At 40.1% G+C, this 17,301-nt stretch overlaps 1 long non-coding RNA gene across 1 annotated transcript in view; it reads left to right on the forward strand.

The window, feature by feature from the left end:
- LOC106993801 (uncharacterized) overlaps positions 1–9,058 on the forward strand; it is a 34,165-nt gene extending 25,107 nt beyond the window's left edge. Inside the window, exons 6-9 of the long non-coding RNA XR_013404892.1 lie at positions 3,959–4,020; positions 6,932–7,054; positions 7,318–7,406; positions 8,122–9,058. This is a non-coding gene — a long non-coding RNA (uncharacterized LOC106993801). The remainder of the gene's footprint in view (positions 1–3,958; positions 4,021–6,931; positions 7,055–7,317; positions 7,407–8,121) is intronic.
- The last annotated feature ends 8,243 nt before the right edge of the window (positions 9,059–17,301 follow it).

The following is a 17,301-nucleotide window of genomic DNA, read 5'->3' on the forward strand; positions in this document are numbered from 1 at the left end:
AGCATCCCTGGCCCACACCCATTAGATACTAGTAGATCCCCCTTTCAGCTGTGACAACCAAAAATATCTCCAGACTTTGCCAAGTGTGTCCCGAGGAGCAAAAGTACCTTTAGTTGAGAACCACAGGGTTAAGAGTAAAGAAGCTCTATTGCAGGCATCATTGGTAATAAAAAGAAGAAATTTATTTATTTATTTGTTTATTTATTGAGAACTTTTTTGAAATGGAGTCTTGCTCTGTTGCCTAGGCTTGAGTGCAGTGGTGCAATCTTGGCTCACTGCAACCTCTGTCTCCTCAATTCAAGCAATTCTTCTGCCTCAGCCTCCTAAGTAGCTGGGACTACAGGCGTGCACCACCACACCTGGCTAATTTTTGTATTTTTGGTAGAGACAAGGTTTCACCATGTTGGCCAGGCTGGTCTTGAACTCCTGACCTCAGGTTATCCACCAGCCTCAGCCTCCCAAAGTGCTGGGATTACAGGCATGAACTACCGCGCCCGGCCCAAAAAGAATAATTTTAAAATCAACACATCTTTGTCAAAACTGCATTTTGAAAATATTCCCTAAAGGAAAAGAGCTGCAACAAGGAGGCTGCCTTAAATTGTCTTTGCTTCAGCCTGATCCCTCTTATCACTCGCACCAAAATATCCTTTCATCTTTTTGCCTCCCTCTCCCATCCCCTGTCTTGCTGGCTTCTGCCTTGGGTCTCGGCCTAAATGTCACTTCCAGGGGAATTCTTCCTGGGACATCTGAGCTGATTTTCATACTCCAGATATATGTATCCAACACAGCCTGTCCTTCTTTTGTTTATAATACTTGTCGCATTTGGAATTACCTGGTCAATGTCTATCCTACTTGACTGTATGCTCAATAAGAATTGGGGCACTGCTAGATTTATTACTACATCTCATAGGTGATATAGGAGTTAGGAAGAAATTATTTAGGCAGAGAGTGAGCGTAAGGAAGCCCTCCATAAGGTTTTCCTTTTAATGAAAAGCAGCCCCCAAATCATTTTCTTTTCTAACAAAGGGCAGCCTAAAAAACCGAGCTACAGACATAGAAAGGCAGGTTAGAAGCTTGCACGGGTGAATGCTGGCAGTTGTGCCAATAGGAAAAGGCCACCTGGGACTAGGCACATTCAAAATGGCAGCTCCATCTTCCCTTTTCCTTCCCAACCATGTGTGCAGTAGGGGGCAGAAAACATGGCCTGGCCAAGTGGAAAGCCCATTTGCATAGTAAGACTAGGGTGGGGTGTCCAGCTTCCCAGCATGCTTTGTAAACCACAAACCTGGTCCAACCAATCTTTGGGCCCTATATAAATCAGACTCCACCTCCTCAAGCCTGTCTATAAAATCCAGTGCACTCTGTTTTAGTCTGGAAGTTCCACGTGGGAGCTACTCTTTCTCAAAGGAGAGAGCTATCTCCTTTCTTTTTCTTTTGCCTATTAAACCTCTGCTCTTAATCTCACTCCACGTGTGTCCATGTCCTTGATTCCTTGGTATGAGACAATGAACCTCCAGTACTACCCGTACAAAACGATGCTGCTTCATAGGGTCTGACATTGAGTATATGTCAAAGAAATATTTGAAATTAATTGTCTCTTTGGTTTCAAAATTATTCAAATTTAGTGTCATGTATGCCATTATTCTTTTTAATTATAATTAAGTTAATTATAATTAAATGCACTTTGACTCTTGTGAAAAAAAGATAAGACACATAAAGTACTTGTGAAGAAAATCAATTAACTGGGCAGGTGTGGTGGCTCATGCCTGTAATCCCAGCACTTTGGGAGGCTGAAGTGGGCAGATCACAAGGTCAGGAGTTTGAGACCAGCCTGGCCAGCATAGTGAAATCCCGTCTCTACTAAAAATACAAAAAAATTAGCCGGGCATGGTGGTGCACACCTGTAATCCCAGCTATTCAGAAGACTGAGGCCGGAGAATTGCTTGAACCCAAGAGGCGGAGGTTGCAGGGAGCCAAGATTGTGCCATTGCACTCTAGCTCCTGGGCAACAGAGCAAGACTCCATCTCAAAAACAAGAAAAATGAACAAAAGAAAGAAAATAGATTAACTGTGGGTCAAGTTTGGCCACCTTTTTCCAGTCTGTGGCACGTGCCAACCCCAACACATATTTCAGTAAATTGCATTTCAACAAGTCATAGGCCAATCCTTTATATAAAGCAAAATAAACACACTGTTTGAAAATTCTTTATGTAAATTGAGGGAATAAGTCTATGAAAAATCATGGGTTTCATTTTGTAGAAATGATGCTGTAGCCAGGCACAGTGGTTCATGCCAGTAGTCCCGGCTACACAGAAGGCTGAAGTGGAAGGACACTTGAGCCCAGGAATTTTAGTCCAGCCTGGACAACATAGCAAGATCCTGCCTCAAAAAAAAAAAAAAAAAAAAGAAGAAGAAGAAAGAAAGAAATGGTACTGTATAAGCTGGATCTAAACACAAGTTGTAAATGATTCAAAACTTTCAACAGATCCCTAAACCCTATTTTTTTAATGATGGGGATAAAACAATTTTTGAAACAAAGTCATTGAGAACTTCTGGAACAGGATACTTTGGACGGCAAATAACAGAAAGCCCAATTCAAGATGACTTAAACAGAAAGGAAATGATCATTATTTCACATAATAAGTTCAAAGATGAGTGGGCCTCAGGATTGGAAAACAAGGGGCTCAGTAACATCTTTAAATATCCGGGATCTTTCATCTTTTCTGCCTAGCCACTTGCCGGTATTAGCTTTGTTCTCAATCTGGCTGCCTCACAGTGACAAAATGGCTGCCCTTATTCCAGACATTGCATCCAGTACATCATCAAGCAGACAAAGGAACCGTCTCTTCCTCTGTGTTTCATTTTAAATTTAAAAAATTTACTTTTAAATTTACTTTTAGTAAAGTTCACTTTATATTGTGTAGGCCTTTGAGTTTTGATAAATGTGTAGTAATCACCACTGTTCAAGATAAAGAACGGTTTTATTATCCCCAAAAATTTTGAGGCTGTCCTTTTGTAGTTAACCATCCCTCCAGCCCTTACCCTGGAAACTACTGACTACTTTTTTGACCCTATAGCTTTGCCTTTTCCACACTGAATTCATATAGCATATAGCCTTTGGGGTCTGGCTTATTTCATTCAGCACAATGCATTTGAATTTAAACCACATTTTTGCTTATGTTTATTAATAGTTTTTTCTTTTTATTGGTGTGCAGTATTCCGTCATAAGTAAATGGGAAGGGTATTAGTCTGTTTTCACGCTGCTGATAAAGACATACCCAAGACTGGGTAATTTATAAAGAAAAAGAGGTTTAATGGACTCACAGTTCCAAGTGGCTGGGGAGGCCTCACAATCATGGTGGAAGGCGAAAGGCAAGTCTTACGTGGCAGCAGACAAGAGAGAATGAGAACGAAGCAAAAGGGGTTTCCCCTTATAAAACCGTCAGATCTTATTCACAACAGGGAAACCATCCCCATGATTCAGTTATCTCCCACTGGGTCCCTCCGACAACACATGGGAATTATGGGAGCTACAATTCAAGACAGGATTTGGGTGGGGACACAGGCAAACCATACCAGTGAGGAAACCTAGTTTTCTCTCCACCCTTCATTGTTCTTAGTTGAAAGGTACTCCTGTAACAAAAAGTAGATTAACAAGAGAAAAAAGAAATAGAAGTTTATCAACATGCATACCTTGTATATATACATGATTTCCCCATCTACCAAGGGAAAAACGGGTAAATCTCAAAGAGATGGCTTTGGGTTCAGGCTGACATACCATCATCCCCTAAAGGAAGGAAAGCAGAGTGTGGAAGGAAGGCCAGTTATTGGCGGGGAGGTGATCAGGAAAAGTGGAAACAAGAGCAAGGTGTTAACGCAGATACAAGTCTAAGTCAGTGCCTTCTCCATTGATTAGAGCCTCCAGTGATTTTTCGTCATCCTTCTCTTTCTGTTGCAGAGAGTGAGACACCCTTGCAAATGAAAATTTCCTTTATAGATGTAAATTTCCCTTACAAAAAGGTAACTTCTGCTTTAGAGATTCTCTTGTGAGTGCAGTCTCTCAAAATAATCATTAGAATAATCCTTATGCCTGTTAAATCAAGTTTAACCTAAAGCTGCTCCTGACATATTTTGTTTGGCCTAATGCTTTCTCTATAGAGAGTGAACTTTAATATAACTGGTTGTGTAAGTGGACTGTAAACTATTCTTGTGCCAATCACCAAGATTTGACCAAAGGTGGCCAACTCTTCAAACAAAGCAAACGCTAAGCTGTGACTAACCCAACTGTTTCTGTACCTCACTTCCGTTTTCTGTGCGTCATTTTCCTTTTCTGTCCATAAATCTTTGACCACAAGGCAGCCCCGAGTCTGCGCTATCCTAGCTTGGTGGCTGCCCAATTTGTGAATTGCTGCTTGATCAATTAAACTCTGTTAAATTTAATTTGTCTAAGGTTTTTCTTTTAATGTACCAAAAAGACATATTTTGGGGTAGCATATTGTGGTCTCCTACAGTCATATTTTGGTGTGGCATATGTTTATTCTCACACATATGGATAGATCAATTACTTTTTCTATTCTCTAGTTCAATGATATTTGGATCATTTCCAGTTTGGGGCAGTTATGAATAAAACTGCTATAAGTATGTGCTTATAGTATTTTTTTATTTTTTATTTTTCTGAGACGGAGTTTTGCTCTTGTTGCCCAGGCTGGAGTGCAATGGCACGATCTCACTGCAACCTCTGCCTCCCGTTTTAAGTGATTCTCCTGCCTCAGCCTCCTGAGTAGCTGGGATTACAGACATGAGCCACCATGCCAGGCTAATTTTGCATTTTTAGTAGACACAGGGTTTCTCCATGTTTGTCAGGCTGGTCTCAAACTCCTGACCTCAGGTAATCCGCCCACCTCGGCCTCCCAAAGTGCTGGGATTACAGGCATGAGCCACCGTGCCTGGCAGTGAACATCAATTTATGGGTTTATGTGAACATAAATTTATGGGGTTTTTTGGGGGGTAAATACATAGAAATGTGGTACATACTCTTACCATAGGACATGGTACCAAGTCATATCGTAAGAGTATGTTTAGCTTTATCAGAAACTGCAAAAAGGGGCTGCACCGTTTTGCATTCCTACTGTTACTGGCAGCAAATATTTAGGGATCGGCAGCAATCTCAATTCTTGCCCCCTAAGAAGAAAGAATTCAACGCAAAAGGCATAAAGAAGGAGAGAAGACCAAGACAAGTTTTAGGGCAGGAGTGAAAGTTTGTTAAAAAGCTTTACATTAGAAATGAAAGGAAGTAAAGTACATCTGGAAGAGGGCCAACCCGGCAACTTGAGAGAGCAAAGGCACTGTTTGACCTTTGACCTTTGACTTTTTTTTTTTTTTTTTTTTTTTGAGACGGAGTTTCACTCTGCCGCTTAGGCTGGAGTGCAGTGGTGCCATCCATCTCAGCTCACTGCAACCTCCGCCTCCCAGGTTCAAGTGATTCTCCTGCCTCAGTCTCCCAAGTAGCTGGGGTTACAGGCACCCGCCACCACGCCCGGCTAATTGTTGTATTTTTTTTAGTAGAGACGGGGTTTCACCATGTTGGTCAGGCTGGTCTCGAACTCCTGATTTCAGGTGATCTGCCCGCCTTGGCTTCCCAAAGTGCAGGGATTACAGGCGTGAACCACTACACCCAGCCTGACTTGGGGTTTTATCCGTTGGCATAATTCTTTCTTGGAGGGGGCTGTCTGCATGTACAGTGGCCTGCTACAGCACGTGCAGTGTGTTTACTGGAGTTGTATGCGTGCTCACTTGAGGTAGTCTTCCCTTACCAGTTGAATGCTTCTAGAAGGTCATATGCCAGTAAAACGCCACCATTTTGCCTCTTAGTGCGCATGCTTGAGGCCACTTGCCCAACTCCTGAGATCTTATCCGGAAGCTGCTGATCATGTTTCAAGTTTTTTTCTATCTATTGGGAGACTGCCTTTCCCTGGCGCTAGCTGGCACCAATTATTATTTTAGAGAAACAATGTAACAGTCACCTGACCATCACTTGATGATCGCCTAACATTCCTGGTGGGAATGGGGGAGCCCTCTCCTGCCCAGCTCATGTCTGACTAGCTACCCACTGTAACAGAACTAGCATTATATACAAGTGACAATTGTTCTGCATCTTCAACAGCACTCAACATTACCATTTTTAAATGTCAGCCATTCTAATAGATGTGCAGTGGTATATTACTGTAGTTTTAATTTGCATTTCCCTGATGCAAACTGAGTTTAGCATCCTTTCATGTGCTTATTTGCCATCTATATACCTTCTTTAATAAAGATCTCATTCAAATCTTTTGCCCATGTTTTTACTTTTATCTTTTCTTACTGTTGAGTTTTGAAAGTTCTTTATATATTCTGGATGTGAGTTCTTTGTTGTATATGTGTTTTGCACATGTATCCTTCATAGCCTGTGGATTGTCTTTTCATTTTTATAAAGCTGCATTTTATGAAGCAAAAGATTTTAATTTAAAAAAAAGAAAAACACATAGAGACAGGGTCTCACTATGTTGCCCAGGCTAATCTCAAACTCCTTGGCTCAAGTGATCCTCCCGCCTTGGCCTCCCAAAGTGCTGAGATTACAGGCATGAGCCAGGCATGCCTGGCCCAAGATTTTAATTTTGGTGAAGTCAAATTTATCACTTTTTCTTTCATTGATTGTGCTTTGGTTGCCATACTGAAGAAGTCCTTTTCTAATCCAAGCTAACAAAGTTTCCTTCTATGTTTTCTTCTAAAAGTTCTAAGTTTTCCATTTAGATCTGGGCTCCATTTTAAGTTAGCTTTTTCATAATGTAGGAGGCATAGGTTGAAATGCAATGTTCTTGCTTATGGATGTCTGATTTTTCAGCATCATCAATTGAAAAGATCATCCTTTCTTTGAATTTCCTTTGTCCCTCAGTCAAAATGGGTAGAGTTGATTTGTGTGGACCTGCTTCTGGACTCTACTCTGTTGCATTGATCTGAGTTTGTGATTTCATGTCTCACCAATATCAAACTATCTTGATTACTGCAGCTTATCACAGTAAGTCTTGAAGTCATAAGTATAAATTTATCATCTGTTTTTCTTTTACAAAATTGTTTTCTCTAATCTCTTTCCTTCGTCCATCATATAACTTGTAGAATCAGCTTATCCATATATACAAAAAATTTCTGACATGTTAATATTGAGTTTTTCCAATTCATAAATTCACTTTTTAAGTTTTTTTTTAAGACTGAAAAATTGCTAAGAGGAGTGGTGCTGACATGACAGGTTTAAACCAGTGTTTTTGTCTTATGATCCATTAGTTGACTGGGAAATGAAATTCAGTGAATCAGAGTCATCATTAGAAAATGAAATAGAAGAACCATACCAGAGCATAATGTACATTACAAAGGTGAATATTATTTCATTAAGTTTTCTTTTCCATTTTCTTTAAAGTTATGTAGAATGCATGTGTGTGCTAGGTTGCCATGCGAAGTCTGTTTCTTACTCGAAGTCATAGCCTAAAACGTTTTTGATCTTAGATGTAATTCTGAAGATAGAGTCACCTTCTGTAGTGAACTTCTTTTTTTCCTTTTTGAGACACTGTCTCATTTTGTTACCCAGGTTGGAGTGCAGTGGCATGATCTCGGTTCACTGCAGCCTCCACCTCTCTTGGGCTCAGTGATCCTCCCAACTCAGCCTACTGAGTAGCTAGAACCACAGGCATGAGCCACCATGCCCAGCTAGTTTTGTTATTTTTTGTAAAGATGAGGTCTTGCTATGTTGCCCAGGCTGATCTTGAACTCCTGGCCTCTAGTGATCCTCCCCCCTCGGCCTCCCCTAGTGCTGGGATTACAGACATGAGCCACAGTGTTCATCTGTAAGTTCTTATAATTTGTTGTTGTTGTTGTTGTTGTTATTTACTTCTTATTTCATAGTCATAAACTTAGGTCTGCAATCTAGCTAGGCATGGAAGGAAATAAGGAAAATATGGAACCCAAAGGAATTGAAGTGAGAACACAAAGATTATAGGATACTATGAGCAAATGGGGTGGAAAGGTGCTCTCCTGAGCTACAGAAGGAATGGTCTGGCGGTTAAGATAAAACACAAGTCAATTTTATTACAGTTGTCCACAGTCAGCAATGGTGACCTTCTTGCTGGTCTTGCCGTTCCTGGACCCAAAGCACTCCATGGCCTCCATGATACTTGTGCCGCCTTTCACCTTGCCAAAGACCACATGCTTGCCATCCAACCACTCAGTCTTGGCAGTGCAGATGAAAAACTGAGAACTATTTGCGTTGAGTCCAACATTTGCCATGGACAAGATGCTATGACCTGTATGCTTCAGGATGAAGTTCTCATGATCAAATTTCTCCCCATAGAGTGACCTGCTGCCCAGTGCCATTATGGTTTGTGAACTCACCAGCCTGACACATAAACCCTGGAAGAATTCTGTGAAAGCAGGAACCGTTATAACCAAATCCTTTCTCTCTAGTGCTCACAGCATGAAAGTTTCTGCTGTCTTTGGAACTTTGTCTGCAAACAGCTCCAAGGAGATTGTGCTTAAGGGCTCGCCGATGATGGCGATGTTGAAGAACAGGATGGGGTTGACTATGGCTGGTGGCAGAGGGCTCTGGGAGGCATCGGTGTCTGCAAAGCTGAATTTGTATTAATTTTATGTTGTCTCAGCATTCATTTGGAATATAAGTTGGAGTCTCTCATACTAGAAGCAGGGCTTAGACATCTTTGACACAGATTGCAATTCCTCCGAAACTCTACTTCTTCCCAGTTCCTCAAGGTGGGCCAATCCAGATATGTGCTTTGTACAACTGCCTCCTGGAGATCAGCTTTTTATGGCATGGCTAGATGCAACCTACTTGACTTACCCCACTGACCCCCCACACCGTGGGTGGACTGCCCAGATATGCTACAGTGATCTCCTCTCGGTCACAGTGTGATTTCATGGACCTCGTACCTGCTTGCTATAAACCCGCCAATTAGAACTCATTGTGGGAAACCTGCTTGGGTAGCATGCTGGACCAGAATAAAGGCTTTGGCCCAAAGGTCTCCTCCTCTCTCTCTTGCTATCGCCCTGCTGGTTAAGTGTGCATGTTCCAGACAGCTTTCCCCGTTCTTTTGGCCCCGCAAGACGTGCTGCCCTCTTCCCTCTGGAATCTGTTAGTAATACACTGCTCCTCTGTGTTTCGTCTGACCAACACAGCCGAACGTAACTTTTGTCCTGGTCAGGGCCCTCCTAGAGTCTGGCTGTCTTTGTAGACAGAAATTGGACACAGTTTATACAAGAGTCACAAGGGCATCTGCCAGTATAAGCAAGTTTCCTGTGGGAGGGACCCCTGGACGTGGGTCAGACACTTAAGCACCAGGATTTGAAAGGGTCCTGTGAAAGGCACAGTGTAAACATCCACGACCACCTCCCCTGGAACTCCACCTGGCACCTTGCTCTAGCCCAGCCCTGCCCTTCCCTGCCCTGCCCTGCCCTGCCCTGTCCTGTCAAAGCAGGGATAAAGTTTATAGCCACTCTCCTCAGAGAGGCCTCAAGACCAAATTAGAGGAAAACATAACACCCTCTCTGGTAGGTAGAGACTTAAACAAAATATGAGCTTGTTAGGAAGAGAGGAGTAATAGATGTTGAATACTCAAGCAACAGAGCTTGCTACACCTCCTTTCTGTTTTCTTTCCTCCATGGTGAATTCTTTCTTTCTGTACTTTCAAACTCCAGTGGACAAAAATGTGCCATTGTGCCCAACTTAAAGGATCACAGACATTCATGCAAACATAAATCTTCTATTGCTGTCAAATTAGGTGGAACTAAAATAAAAAATATCAATTCATTTGGAAATATATAATGAAAATAAGGACAGCAATCTATGACAATCACTGCTGGGCCCCCCAAAAATAAATCAGTTCTATATTTCAGATGGATGTTAATAGACAATTCATTTGACAAAACAGAGGATGTTTCTAATCATCAGTGCAATATCACCACACTGACACTATTGAAAAATCAAAGCATATTATACTAGGTTCCTACTAATTCACTTGACGCCATAAGCCAAAGGTAATGAATGTAGCTTTGTGGATTATAAAACAAAACACTTGAAGATAAGAGTGCAATTTTGTTATCAAATAAGTTTCTTGGCACTTGCCTTGTTAAACCAAGTCCTTAAATCTCCCAAGAAATTTACAGACTGAGTTTCTATCAACTTACAATACACAATTTTTGGTACAAGATTCACTTCTAAATATCAGGACGCAATGAAATTTCACAAACTTGAGAAACAAAAATTGCATTGTAAAAAACTTACAACTAAATCTAGAGGTAAATGTTTTCATATGCTCAGTTCAAAGTCCTTAGTGTGTGGTGCTGTGTGATGCCCTGCTTTGTGTTCCCTTTAGTACAAGGATGTCCTGAGTGACCTACCTCAAAGCTTCCCCTGGCATAGTAGACTGGATTTGACTAGACAATTCCCCCCTGAACACAATATTAAATCTGTTTCTAATTTGGCCAAAGGTTTCTGCAACAAAAGTCTCTTTCTTCCTTGGTTGTTTTCTTTCCTGGAAAATTCAGGGGACTTACACAAACCACCCCATGGGTACTTCTTTGCATTATGCCTGGCTATTAGGAGCCAATTACTTTTTTTTTTTTTTTTTTTTGGCAGAAGGTCAGATTACTTATTTGGTAAATATAAAGGCATGTTTGTTTCACATCCATACTAAAAAGTGTTTAAAGAGTTAGTGGGCAGGCGTAAAAACCCGAAGCAAAAGAAAACAACTCTAGGATCTATTTTTTAACTCGGAATCAAAATTCCCTTTCTTTCCCTTTTTTTTCTTCCATATTAATTTCTGTGCTAGCTAACTTTTGGAAACTTACACATAAACATTTACTTAATTTTAAGGCCATGCCGTAATTTAGTGGACACAGATACTAAACATTTGCTGGATTTCATAGTCAATCTACAACACTTATCATTTCAAATGTTTTTAAACACTAAATAAAAACACTAAATAATAAGAGTATAACATGCCTCTCTTCTAGATTGTGCTATATGCTGAGACATCTGAATAACTGCATTGCCTCAGTTACATTTTATAACATCTTCTCCCCCAATTATTTAAACACTCTCCAAACCCCCTCTACTCCACTGTTACTTTTCTATCTTGGTAGGAGGTTTGAAGTGTGACCTCAGTGTACTGTGAGGTCAGATCTTAGAGAGACTCTTTCCAGCCCAGTTTCAGGAAGTACCCATTCTTTTGAAATCACAGGATCACAAACACCAATCTGGAATACCATTCATTATCAGGGTTAATGACATTTTTAGAGGTGTTTAGATAACTGAAGGAGAAACTTGGAAACCAGAGGAATGGGGGAGGAGGTATAAGGAGTAATAATGGCTGCTTATCATATCCATGGCACCAAATAACATATTATATATATTATTCCATTTTAATTGTTACCTATGAGGTATTATTTATTCTGTAAGTATTTTGGAGGTTAAGTATATTGACCAACAATTACCTCAAATATACTCTTAATCTTCTTGAAAGTAGAGATATCTTGTTGTTCCTCCCTGTATCTTTGAAATTTAGAACCTTAGCACATAGTAGGTTCTCAATACATATTTATTAAATAAACACATGAAAGAATCCAATGATCAAAGTGAAAGAGCTGGGATTAAAATGTGGGTCTTTCAGGTCTTGCAATCTATTCTCTTATACTCCTTCCACTACATTCCATAGCATCCTCACAGAGTAGGAATGGCTGTTTTTCCTGCCTGTTAATTTCAGTGCTGAGGACTCCTATTGGCTCTTCCCCCTGTGGGCGTGGCTGGAGAGGCCAATGGGCAGCCGCTTGCATCTACGGACTCTCACTTTTGATTTTGTTTAGGGTATCTTCCAGGTGTTTCTTCAGAACGTCTTGAATTTTTGCCGTGTCTGGGTTTTCTGTTGCAGGGAAAATACTAAATTGGGCATTACAGCAGAGGGAAACAAGCCGGTGGTGGGAGCGGATAAAAGAAAATGAAGACGGCTCCAAACCTAAGGAACGCGCAAGGACATGACACAAACTTTTGAAATAACATGAACACGTGGGTTTCCTTTTTCTTGTGCAACTGCTATTTGTTAGCAATCCTCTCAATTTGCAGTGAATTGGGGGTGAGAAAAGAGGAGCAAATCACACAGTGCAAATGAATACATTAAGATGCAGATGATGTGAATCATTCTTTTTTCAAAGCAGAAGATCAGGTCCCATGTGAGTAGAAATAATAATAATCCTTGCAATCGAAGGAAGCAATATTATTTGTGTTATTGATGACAGGGGTTGGTGGGAGGGAAAGATACATGATGTCTTTACTTCTGTCCAAGTCACAAACAGGTAACTTTCTAGTCTTCTGTTCGGAATTCCATGAAGCAGAATGTGGAGATTTCTAGCAATTGGTTGAGATTTGTTTCTAAGGCAAAGCATGAAAGTGAAGTAGAAGTGAAAGTGTTGCAGCGAGGACAAAGCACCAGGGCTTACACAGAGCACGAGACGGCTTGAGATTCTGGCTGGAAAACGCCATCCCTATCATGGAGGGAGAAACAAATCCCTGAGTGTGGCTTGTGTACAGGAAGCAAGAGGCTGGCTGCTGGGGAGGAAAGCCAACAAGCCTCAGTGCCAGCGAACGCTGTGTTTACATCTCTACTAAATACAGTCACGTGTTTTAACGTTGGGGATATGTTCTGAGAAATGCTTCATTTGGGGATTTCTCTGTGGTGTGAACATCATAGAGCATAACTTACACAAACCAAGATGGTATGGTATGGCCTACTACACACTTAGGTTATATGGTATCCTAGGCTGCAAAGTTGTATAGCATGTTACTAAACTTAATACTATAGGCAGTTGTAACACAGTGGTGTTTGTGTATCTAAAGATAGAAAAGGTACAGAAAAATATATAAAAGATAAAATATGGTACACCTGGCCAGGCACCGTGGCTCATGCCTGTAATCCCAACACTTTGGGAAGCTGAAGCAGGAGGATCATTTGAGGCCAGGAATTCAAACCCAGCTTGGTCAACATAGAGAGACCCTGTCTCTACAAAAGAAAAATTTAAAAATTAGCCAAGTGTGGAGACTGGGCTACTGGGGAGACTGAGGTGGGAGGATTGCTTGAGCCCAGGAGTTTGAGGTTGCAGTGAGCCGTGATCGTACTACTGCACCACAGCCTGGGTGACAGAATGAGATCCTGTCTAAAACAAAAATACACCTGTATCGGATCCTTATCATGAATGGAGTTTGCAGGTCTGGAAGTTGCTCTGGGTGAGTCAGTGAGTAAGTGGTGAGTAAATGTGAGTACTGTACACTGCTGTGGACTTTATAAGCAATGTACACTTAGGCTACATTAAATTTATTAAAAATTTATTTTCTTCAGTAATAAATTAACCTTAGCTTACTGTAACATTTTCATTTTATTAACTTTTTAGTTATTTTTAACTTTGTGACTCTTTTGTAACAGGACTTAACTTAAAATACAAACACATTTTACAGCTATACAAAAAATGTTTTATATCTTTATTCTGTACACTTTTTTCTATTTAAGAATTTTTAAAAATTTTTAAACTTATTTGTTAAAAATGAAGACACACACACACTAGCCTAGGCCTACACAAGGTCAGGATCATCCATATCATTGTTTTCCACCTCCACATCTTATTCTGCTGGAAGGACTTCAGGGGTAATAACACTCATGGAGCTATCGTCTGCTATGAAAAGAATACCTTCTTCTGGAATACCTCCTGAAGGGCCTGTCTGAGGTTATTTTAGAGTTAACTTTTTAAAAAATATGTAAGTAGAAGTAGTACACTCTAAAATAATCATTAAAAGTAGAGTATAGTAAATACATAAACCAGTAACATAGACATTTACTATCATCAAGTATCATGTACTGTATATCATTGCATGTGCTATACTTATTTTTTTTCTTTGAAATGGAGTCTCACTGTGTTGCCCAGGCTGGAGTGCAGTGGTGCGATGTACTATATTTTATAAAACTAGCAGCACAGTAGGTTTGTTTACACCAGCATCATCACAAACATGTGAATAATGCATTGCACTACAATATTACAAAGGCTACATCACTAGGTGACAGGACCTTTTTAGCTCCATTAAAATCTTATGTTGTAAATGTTGTCCGTCATTGACTGAAACATTGTATACTTGTTTTGTGGTTAGAGTAAGTCCCTTAGCATCTCTAAACCCTCATTGCTAATTTTGTACTTGCTATGGTTTGAATGTTCCCTCCAAAACTCATGCTGAAATTTAATTGTCATTGTGATGGTATTAAGAGGTAGAACATTCAGGAGGTGAGTAGGTCATGAATATATAGCCCTCATGAATGAAAGAATGCCATTATTGCAGGAGAAAGTTAGTTATTATTGGAGTGGGATTTTGATAAAAGGATACGTTTAGCCCAATTTCCTATCTCTGTTTTTTTTTTTTGTTTTTTTTTTTAAAAGTCTCTCCCTGTTGCCTAGGTTGGAGTGCAGTGGTGCAATCTCAGCTCACTGCAATCTCCACCTCCTGGGTTCAAGCAATTCTTGTGCCTCAGCCTCCCAAGTAGCTGGGACTACAGGCGCATGCTACCATACTTGCCTAATTTTTTGTATTTTTAGTAGAGATGGGTTTTTGCCATGTTGATTGTACTGTTTTAGGCAGGTCCTGAACTCCTGAGCTCAGGCAATATGCCCACCTCGGCCTCCCGAAGTGCTAGGATTACAGGCATGGGCCACTGCACCTGGCCCCTATCTCTGTCTTGAGTACTTACTTTTACCTTTGGCCATTAGATAACAGAACAAAGGCTCTCACCAGATGCCAGTGCCAGGCTCTTGGACTTCCCAGCCTTCAGAACCACAAGCCAAATAAATTTCTATTGTTAATAAACTGGGTATTCTGTTATAGCAGTAGAAAACAAATGAAGACTGTGCTCCAGAAAAACAGTATAAGATGTGCCCTGAACTGACATTGTCATCCATGTGGCTTTTACGGATGATGCATGCTCATCTATTTATTTCTATTGTATAGAGCTAGTCTTACTAAATATGTGCTCTGCTCTGGTGTTTCCCTGCTGCTGAAGCAGTGTGTGTGTGTGAAGTCAAGAAGCACATGAGTATGTTTTTTAATTGCACAATTAAGGAAATCATTATTTAAAATATTTCTCCTTTTAATTTTAGTTGCTCAGAGGACACTGCTTTAGTCTCCCTTCTTGAATTACTTCTTTTCCCATGAAACTAAATTTCTTCCTCTATATAATGGGGAATAAAATAATTGTTAACTTGCTTGATACATATTACCTTCTAATAATCAGTAGCTATAACAATAATAATGACAATGACAATATGGGTTTTGTGGGGCTGAAGCCTTTCAAAAGCAGAACATACAGAATTGACAGGTGCTGCTGCTTTCTGCAGAACAGAGAAATTTTTCCTTTTGGACAGAAAAATTGAAAGCTGACTAGTCTTCCATAAAAACTGTGCTGTTAATGACTTCTCAGCACAATGGTTTTAGCAGTTTATGAACAATTTCTTTTTCTGAATATAATACGTTTTCACCCCAAACACAATAACTACATACTCAATGAGAACTGCTCGTTTGCCATTATGGTTTTAGACAGACACACTCATTAATTCACTTGACACAACAATTTCTAGTCAGATAACATCACTGTGCACCATGTTTGAACAAGCCTACATATTTTGCTTTGCATAAGTGAGCCAAGCAAGAGGAACGAATGGGTGGTATCTTCTAGGATTCTTCAGAGTTGTTATTCATGTATATTATTACTGTGTGTTTCAGAGTAATCTTGTGTTTAGCCTTTCTTTAGTTCTAAATGTGTTATTCTGTGCTATTACCTTTTTTAAAGATTATATGCATATTTAGATAACCATGAGCCACAAGAGGTTGAAAAATATGTGAACAAAATTGCTTGAAAAAATGCACATACCAGTGACTTTCACCCACCCTCCTCTACCACTCACCACCTGTTCCCAAGATTTTTCTTTATTAATTTGCGTTTGATGTATAGTCTGTATTTATTTACTTTCCATTTATGCTCTATTACTTATTTAAACTTGCTTTCAATGGTCAATTGATGTATTTTCTATCTCTGGAAATTGCTTAGGTATCTTGCTTTGGTTGAGGTAGAACACATCATAATTTTCCAATTAAAATTCACGGAAATATTTTTCATATAATGGTTCTCCAGAGTATCAGGGTTTACACGAATGAGTTAAAGTCTTTAGGTGAAGGATAGGCTAGAGAGTTAAACACTCTCTATAATGTGATATGTTCCATCAACTCCAAGAGCTGAAAACCTTGGAGAAGGGAGAAAATAGAAAGAACACATGGTTGTGTCTTGACCTTGGGTCAAGACACCACACTCTGGTATTCCTCTTACCTCTTCGCATTCCAGTTCTTCTCAGTCTCTCATACTGTTTCTTCCTGCCTTTCATGACTTCAAAATATGAGAGCCCCACGCAGTGGTGGGTTGGTAAATATTTGATAACTGTTTGTATTGGAAGGAGGGGGACCATGATGTGTAGTGTTTGCCAATTTTCATGGTTTAAACATGTCCACTATGGCTGATTCCAAGCTATTAGCATGATGTCACTGAATGGGGAGTTGAGAAGAGACGTGCTCAATTACAAGGGCTGATTACTAAACCCTAGGGTCAGTGGTGAGCCAGCTCCAACTCACCACTAGCCTTAGGGTTTAGTAATCATCCCTGCCTTTTTTTTTTTTTTTAATTTGTAGTCATTCCCTGGGTGATTTCAGCAAATTCCATGGCTTTGAATACCATCCATATGCTGATGAATCCCAAATTAGATCTTATGCCCAATCTATTCCATTTGCACATATTCATATCCAACTGTCAACTTGACATCTTCATTTGAATGTCTAACAGGCAAGTGAAATTTAGCAAGAACAAAACAGATCTCTTAATTTCATCCTTCCTTGCCTTTAAGTCTTCAGCATATCTCAGTAAATGGCAGTATCATTCACCCGATCATTCAATTCTAAACCTTCAGAATTACCTTTGACTCTTGTCTTTCTCTCATACTCCATGTCCCACTCATTAGCAGGTTTTATTAGCTGTGCCTTTAAAATTTGTCTTAACTCACACTGATGCCCAATCACCACCTCCAATCTCTGCCATGTAATCTAAGCACAATTTCTCTCCTGTGATTGCATCCCTGCCTCCATTCTGTTCCTCTATAGTCAATGATTTAAAGCAGCCTCAGTGAGCCTTT

Source organism: Macaca mulatta, chromosome 15 (assembly GCF_049350105.2).
Source record: "Macaca mulatta isolate MMU2019108-1 chromosome 15, T2T-MMU8v2.0, whole genome shotgun sequence".
NCBI lineage: Eukaryota > Metazoa > Chordata > Mammalia > Primates > Cercopithecidae > Macaca > Macaca mulatta.